The sequence below is a fragment of the Pseudophryne corroboree genome (assembly GCF_028390025.1).
Source record: "Pseudophryne corroboree isolate aPseCor3 chromosome 7 unlocalized genomic scaffold, aPseCor3.hap2 SUPER_7_unloc_7, whole genome shotgun sequence".
NCBI classification, from domain to species: domain Eukaryota; kingdom Metazoa; phylum Chordata; class Amphibia; order Anura; family Myobatrachidae; genus Pseudophryne; species Pseudophryne corroboree.
The window spans coordinates 139753-148241 of NW_026967616.1; the positions used below are offsets into that span (position 1 = coordinate 139753).

The 8489-nt window shown below is 34.9% G+C and overlaps 1 non-coding gene across 1 annotated transcript; it reads left to right on the forward strand.

Annotated features, from left to right (window-relative positions):
• Window positions 1–384: 384 nt before the first annotated feature.
• On the forward strand, window positions 385–458 carry TRNAS-ACU (transfer RNA serine (anticodon ACU)). Its single transcript has one exon. It is a non-coding gene; the product is annotated as a tRNA-Ser (tRNA).
• Window positions 459–8489: the final 8031 nt, after the last annotated feature.

Sequence of the window (8489 nt, forward strand, 5' to 3'; positions counted from 1 at the left end):
TAAAGAAAATGAAGTGGATTTAAACAAATTAAAATGGTAAAAATTATTGTACTTCAAGTAAAAATAAAAGAGCAAAAATATCAATCCCAGTTTTGATTACTTAAATTAACAAAAAAAATGCATATAGCAAAGGATAGTTTCAATCTGCCTACCGCTGGGTTATGGGCCCTGTATGCTTCCATTGCAGTACTCTGCTGCACATGTAAGTGCAAGAGATCCTGAAGCACTCACTCATCATGGGAAAGTACCAATGTGTTTCTTCGTTGGTTGATGGAAGAAACATTTTACAAAAACTCTCCAGATTATTGACTTTTTAAAGTTTTTCTAGGAAACGTTCTAGATGTATGCTTATTAGCCTTTGTCAGTATGTACTTTTCGTGAAGTGTCTCTGTGGCGCAATCGGTTAGTGTGTCCGGCTACTAACCAAAAGGTTGGTGGTTCAATCCCACCCAGGGACATAATTGACTTTGTTATCAGATTTTGGTGATCTTTAAGTAGACAAGTCAAAATTTCAAACCCCCTGTTATGGTGTAGGGTACCTGGCCTTTTCTGATGTAATCAGAGTTAGATTTGATTCAGTGATTTAATAAAAACAGCTAGGAAGCACAATTTAGCAGTGGGTTGCAGAGAAAAAGAAATATGCTGGCAAAAAAAATCCAATTGAGTGATTAAACAGCTCTTCATTTTCTGGCTTTATTTTTATGCTAACAAATTTGTTCTCTGAAAAGTGTCCACAAAGCCAAGTCTCTGATTAACACCTTTGTAGGGATGGTTTTTCACCTATTACTAAATTAAACGCTTCATTGGAAAGGCAGCAAGATGCATCCTCATTTCAATGTCTACTGAAATAATACAGGTTGACACCAGGAAACATTAACGCCACTGCATCCTTGCTGCTTTCTCATGTGGAAGTCTGTTTAATGTGAAAACAAGGTGATATCTAATTAGCACACAGGTAAGGAATTAAGAAAATCTTTATTTAAGGGTGAAAATGTTTCTCACAAAATCGTTGCCCCAATGCATCATTGAAATTCAAGCTGGAAAGATGATTTTAATATATCACTTGTACATTTTGTATTGCTCTTCTGGTGACAATGTAGTTTGTTTTTGTCAATTACCATTTTAATAATAGGGTAAAGAAAATTAAGTGGATTTTTGAAAGAAAACAATACTGTCAATATACTATTAAAACAAATTAAGATGGTAAAAGTTATTGTACTTTAAGTAAAAATAAAAGAGCTAAAATATCAATCCCAGTTTTGGATTACTTTAATTAAGAAAAATGCATATAGCAGAGGATAGTTTCAATCTGCCTACCTCTGGGTTATAAGCCCAGCATTCTTCCATTGCAGTACTCTGCTGTACATGTTAGTGCAAGAGATCCTGAAGCACTCACTCATCATGGGAAAGTACCAATGTGTTTCTTCGTTGGTTGATCTAAGAAACATCTTACAAAAACTCTCCAGATTATTGACTTTTTAAAGTTTTTCTAGGAAACGTTCTAGATGAATGCTTATTAGCCTTTGTCAGTATGCATTTTTGCAAAGTGTCTCTGTGGTGCAATCAGTTAGTGTGTTTGGCTACTAACCAAAAGGTTGGTGGTTCAATCCCACCCAGGGATGTAATTGACCTTGTGGTCAGGTTTTGGTGATCTTTAAGTAGACAAGTCAAAATTTCAAACCCCCTCTTATGATGTAGGGTACCTGGCCTTCTCTGATGTAACCAGAGTTAGTTTTGATTAAGTGATTTTATAAAAAACAGCTAGGAAGCACAATTTAGCAGTGGGTTGCAGAGAAAAAAAAAATATGCTGGCAGAAAAATCCAATTGAGTGATTGAACAGCTCTTCATTTTCTGGCTTTATTTTAATGCTAACAAATTTGTTCTCTGAAAAGTGTCCACAAAGCCAAGTCTCTGATGAACACCTTTGTAGGGATGGTTTTTCACCTATTACTAAATTAAACTTGCTTCATTGGAAAGGCAGCAAGATGCATCCTCATTTCAATGTCTACTGAAATAATACGGGTTGACACCAGGAAACATTAACGCCAATGCATCCTTCCTGCTTTCTCATGTGGAAGTCTGTTTAATGTGAAAACAAGGTGATATCTAAGTGGCACACAGGTAAGGAATTAAGAAAATCTTTATTTAATGGTGAAGATGTTTCTCACAAAATTGTTGCCCCAATGCATCATTGAAATTCAAGCTGGAAAGATGATTTTAATATATCACTTGTACATTTTGTATTGCTCTTCTGGTGACAATGTAGTTTGTTTTTGTCAATTACCATTTTAATAATAGGGTAAAGAAAATTAAGTGGATTTTTGAAAGAAAACAATACTGTCAATATACTATTAAAACAAATTAAGATGGTAAAAGTTATTGTACTTTAAGTAAAAATAAAAGAGCTAAAATATCAATCCCAGTTTTGGATTACTTTAATTAAAAAAAAATGCATATAGCAGAGGATAGTTTCAATCTGCCTACCTCTGGGTTATGGGCCCAGCATGCTTCCATTGCAGTACTCTGCTGCACATGTAAGTGCAAGAGATCCTGAAGCACTCACTCATCATGGGAAAGTACCAATGTGTTTCTTCGTTGGTTGTTGGAAGAAACATCTTACAAAAACTCTCCAGATTATTGACTTTTTAAAGTTTTTCTAGGAAACGTTTTAGATGAATGCTTATTAGCCTTTGTCAGGATGGACTTTTGCAAAGTGTCTCTGTGGCGCAATCAGTTAGTGTGCACGGCTATTAGCTAAAAGGTTGGTGGTTCAATCCCACCCAGGGACGTAATTGACCTTGTTATCAGATTTTGGTGATCTTTAAGTAGACAAGTCAAAATTTCAAACCCCCTGTTATGGTGTAGGGTACCTGGCCTTCTCTGATGTAATCAGAGTTAGATTTGAATCAGTGATTTTATAAAAACAGCTAGGAAGCACAATTTAGCAGTGGGTTGCAGAGAAAAAGAAATATGCTGGCAAAAAAAATCAAATTGAGTGATTAAACAGCTCTTAATTTTCTGGCTTTATTTTTATGCTAACAAATTTGTTCTCTGAAAAGTGTCCACAAAGCCAAGTCTCTGATTAACACCTTTGTAAGGATGGTTTTTCACCTATTACTAAATTAAACTTGCTTCATTGGAAAGGCAGCAAGATGCATCCTCATTTCAATGTCTACTGAAATAATACAGGTTGACACCAGGAAACATTAACGCCACTGCATCCTTGCTGCTTTCTCATGTGGAAGTCTGTTTAATGTGAAAACAAGGTGATATCTAATTAGCACACAGGTAAGGAATTAAGAAAATCTTTATTTAAGGGTGAAAATGTTTCTCACAAAATCGTTGCCCCAATGCATCATTGAAATTCAAGCTGGAAAGATGATTTTAATATATCACTTGTACATTTTGTATTGCTCTTCTGGTGACAATGTAGTTTGTTTTTGTCAATTACCATTTTAATAATAGGGTAAAGAAAATTAAGTGGATTTTTGAAAGAAAACAATACTGTCAATATACTATTAAAACAAATTAAGATGGTAAAAGTTATTGTACTTTAAGTAAAAATAAAAGCTAAAATATCAATCCCAGTTTTGGATTACTTTAATTAAAAAAAATGCATATAGCAGAGGATAGTTTCAAAATGCCTACCTCTGGGTTATAAGCCCAGCATGCTTCCATTGCAGTACTCTGCTGCACATGTAAGTGCAAGAGATCCTGAAGCACTCACTCATCATGGGAAAGTACCAATGTGTTTCTTCGTTGGTTGATCTAAGAAACATCTTACAAAAACTCTCCAGATTATTGACTTTTTAAAGTTTTTCTAGGAAACGTTCTAGATGAATGCTTATTAGCCTTTGTCAGTATGCGTTTTTGCAAAGTGTCTCTGTGGTGCAATCAGTTAGTGTGTTTGGCTACTAACCAAAAGGTTGGTGGTTCAATCCCACCCAGGGATGTAATTGACCTTGTTATCAGATTTTGGTGATCTTTAAGTAGACAAGTCAAAATTTCAAACCCCCTGTTATGGTGTAGGGTACCTGGCCTTCTCTGATGTAATCAGAGTTAGATTTGATTCAGTGATTTTATAAAAACAGCTAGGAAGCACAATTTAGCAGTGGGTTGCAGAGAAAAAGAAATATGCTGGCAAAAAAAATCCAATTGAGTGATTAAACAGCTCTTCATTTTCTGGCTTTATTTTTATGCTAACAAATTTGTTCTCTGAAAAGTGTCCATAAAGCCAAGTCCTGATTAACACCTTTGTAGGGATGGTTTTTCACCTGTTACTAAATTAAACTTGCTTCATTGGAAAGGCAGCAAGATGCATCCTCATTTCAATGTCTACTGAAATAATACAGGTTGACACCAGGAAACATTAACACCACTGTATCCTTGCTGCTTTCTCATGTGGAAGTCTGTTTAATGTGAAAACAAGGTGATATCTAATTAGCACACAGGTAAGGAATTAAGAAAATCTTTATTTAAGGGTGAAGATGTTTCTCACAAAATCGTTGCCCCAATGCATCATTGAAATTCAAGCTGGAAAGATGATTTTAATATATCACTTGTACATTTTGTATTGCTCTTCTGGTGACAATGTAGTTTGTTTTTGTCAATTACCATTTTAATAATAGGGTAAAAAAAATTAAGTGGATTTTTGAAAGAAAACAATACTGTCAATATACTATTAAAACAAATTAAAATGGTAAAAGTTATTGTACTTTAAGTAAACATAAAAGAGCTAACATATCAATCCCAGTTTTGGATTACTTTAATTAACAAAAAAAATGCATATAGCAGAGGATAGTTTCAATCTGCCTACCTCTGGGTAATGGGCCCAGCATGCTTCCATTGCAGTACTCTGCTGCACATGTAAGTGCAAGAGATCCTGAAGCACTCACTCATCATGGGAAAGTACCAATGTGTTTCTTCATTGGTTAATGGAAGAAACATCTTACAAAAACTCTCCAGATTATTGACTTTTTAAAGTTTTTCTAGGAAACGTTCTAGATATATGCTTATTAGACTTTGTCAGTATGTACTTTTTGCAAAGTGTCTCTGTGGCGCAATCGGTTAGTGTGTCCGGCTACTAACCAAAAGGTTGGTGGTTCAATCCCACCCAGGGACGTAATTGACCTTGTTATCAGATTTTGGTGATCTTTAAGTAGACAAGTCAAAATTTCAAAACCCCTGTTCTGGTGTAGGGTACCTGGCCTTCTCTGATGTAATCAGAGTTAGATTTGATTCAGTGATTTTATAAAAACAGCTAGGAAGCACAATTTAGCAGTGGGTTGCAGAGAAAAAGAAATATGCTGGCAAAAAAAAATCCAATTGAGTGATTAAACAGCTCTTCATTTTCTGGCTTTATTTTTATACTAACAAATTTGTTCTCTGAAAAGTGTCCACAAAGCCAAGTCTCTGATTAACACCTTTGTAGGGATGGTTTTTCACCTATTACTAAATTAAACTTGCTTCATTGGAAAGGCAGCAAGATGCATCCTCATTTCAATGTCTACTGAAATAATACAGGTTGACACCAGGAAACATTAACACCACTGCATCCTTGCTGCTTTCTCATGTAGAAGTCTGTTTAATGTGAAAACAAGGTGATATCTAATAAGCACACAGGTAAGGAATTAAGAAAATCTTTATTTAAGGGTGAAGATGTTTCTCACAAAATCGTTGCCCCAATGCATCATTGAAATTCAAGCTGGAAAGATGATTTTAATATATCACTTGTACATTTTGTATTGCTCTTCTGGTGACAATGTAGTTTGTTTTTGTCAATTACCATTTTAATAATAGGGTAAAGAAAATTAAGTGGATTTTTTAAAGAAAACTATACTGTCAATATACTATTAAAACAAATTAAAATGGTAAAAGTTTTTGTACTTTAAGTAAAAATAAAAGAGCAAAAATATCAATCCCAGTTTTGATTACTTAAATTAACAAAAAAAAATGCATATAGCAAAGGATAGTTTCAATCTGCCTACCTCTGGGTTATGGGCCCAGCATGCTTCCATTGCAGTACTCTGCTGCACATGTAAGTGCAAGAGATCCTGAAGCACTCACTCATCATGGGAAAGTACCAATGTGTTTCTTCGTTGGTTGATGGAAGAAACATCTTACAAAAACTCTCCAGATTATTGACTTTTTAAAGTTTTTCTAGGAAACGTTCTAGATGTATGCTTATTAGCCTTTGTCAGTATGTACTTTTTACAAAGTGTCTCTGTGGCGCAATCGGTTAGTGTGTCTGGCTACTAACCAAAAGGTTGGTGGCTTAATCCCACCCAGGGACGTAATTGACCTTGTTATCAGATTTTGGTGATCTTTAAGTAGACAAGTCAAAATTTCAAACCCCCTGTTACGGTGTAGGGTACCTGGCCTTCTCTGATGTAATCAGAGTTAGATTTGATTCAGTGATTTTATAAAAACAGATAGGAAGCACAATTTAGCAGTGGTTTGCAGAGAAAAAGAAATATGCTGGCAGAAAAATCCAATTGAGTGATTAAACAGCTCTTCATTTTCTGGCTTTATTTTTATGCTAACAAATTTGTTCTCTGAAAAGTGTCCACAAAGCCAAGTCTCTGATTAACACCTTTGTAGGGATGGTTTTTCACCTATTACTAAATTAAACTTGCTTCATTGGAAAGGCAGCAAGATGCATCTTCATTTCAATTTCTACTGAAATAATACAGGTTGACACCAGGAAACATTAACGCCACTGCATCCTTGCTGCTTTCTCATGTGGAAGTCTGTTTAATGTGAAAACAAGGTGATATCTAATTAGCACACAGGTAAGGAATTAAGAAAATCTTTATTTAAGGGTGAAGATGTTTCTCACAAAATCGTTGCCCCAATGCATCATTGAAATTCAAGCTGGAAAGATGATTTTAATATATCACGTGTACATTTTGTATTGCTCTTCTGGTGACAATGTAGTTTGTTTTTGTCAATTACCCTTTTAATAATAGGGTAAAGAAAATTAAGTGGATTTAAACAAATTAAAATGGTAAAAATTATTGTACTTCAAGTAAAAATAAAAGAGCAAAAATATCAATCCCAGTTTTGATTACTTAAATTAACAAAAAAAATGCATATAGCAAAGGATAGTTTAATCTGCCTACCTCTGGGTTATGGGCCCTGTATGCTTCCATTGCAGTACTCTGCTGCACATGTAAGTGCAAGAGATCCTGAAGCACTCACTCATCATGGGAAAGTACCAATGTGTTTCTTTGTTGGTTGATGGAAGAAACATTTTACAAAAACTCTCCAGATTATTGACTTTTTAAAGTTTTTCTAGGAAACGTTCTAGATGTATGCTTATTAGCCTTTGTCAGTATGTACTTTTTGTGAAGTGTCTCTGTGGCGCAATCGGTTAGTGTGTCCGGCTACTAGCCAAAAGGTTGGTGGTTCAATCCCACCCAGGGACGTAATTGACCTTGTTATCAGATTTTGGTGATCTTTAAGTAGACAAGTCAAAATTTCAAACCCCCTGTTATGGTGTAGGGTACCTGGCCTTTTCTGATGTAATCAGAGTTAGATTTGATTCAGTGATTTAATAAAAACAGCTAGGAATCACAATTTAGCAGTGGGTTGCAGAGAAAAAGAAATATGCTGGCAGAAAAATCCAATTGAGTGATTAAACAGCTCTTCATTTTCTGGCTTTATTTTTATGCTAACAAATTTGTTCTCTGAAAAGTGTCCACAAAGCCAAGTCTCTGATTAACACCTTTGTAGGGATGGTTTTTCACCTATTACTAAATTAAACTTGCTTCATTGGAAAGGCAGCAAGATGCATCCTCATTTCAATTTCTACTGAAATAATACAGGTTGACACCAGGAAACATTAACGCCACTGCATCCTTGCTGCTTTCTCATGTGGAAGTCTGTTTAATGTGAAAACAAGGTGATATCTAATTAGCACACAGGTAAGGAATTAAGAAAATCTTTATTTAAGGGTGAAGATGTTTCTCACAAAATCGTTGCCCCAATGCATCATTGAAATTCAAGCTGGAAAGATGATTTTAATATATCACGTGTACATTTTGTATTGCTCTTCTGGTGACAATGTAGTTTGTTTTTGTCAATTACCCTTTTAATAATAGGGTAAAGAAAATTAAGTGGATTTAAACAAATTAAAATGGTAAAAATTATTGTACTTCAAGGTAAAATAAAAGAGCAAAAATATCAATCCCAGTTTTGATTACTTAAATTAACAAAAAAAATGCATATAGCAAAGGATAGTTTCAATCTGCCTACCGCTGGGTTATGGGCCCTGTATGCTTCCATTGCAGTACTCTGCTGCACATGTAAGTGCAAGAGATCCTGAAGCACTCACTCATCATGGGAAAGTACCAATGTGTTTCTTCGTTGGTTGATGGAAGAAACATTTTACAAAAACTCTCCAGATTATTGACTTTTTAAAGTTTTTCTAGGAAACGTTCTAGATGTATGCTTATTAGCCTTTGTCAGTATGTACTTTTCGTGAAGT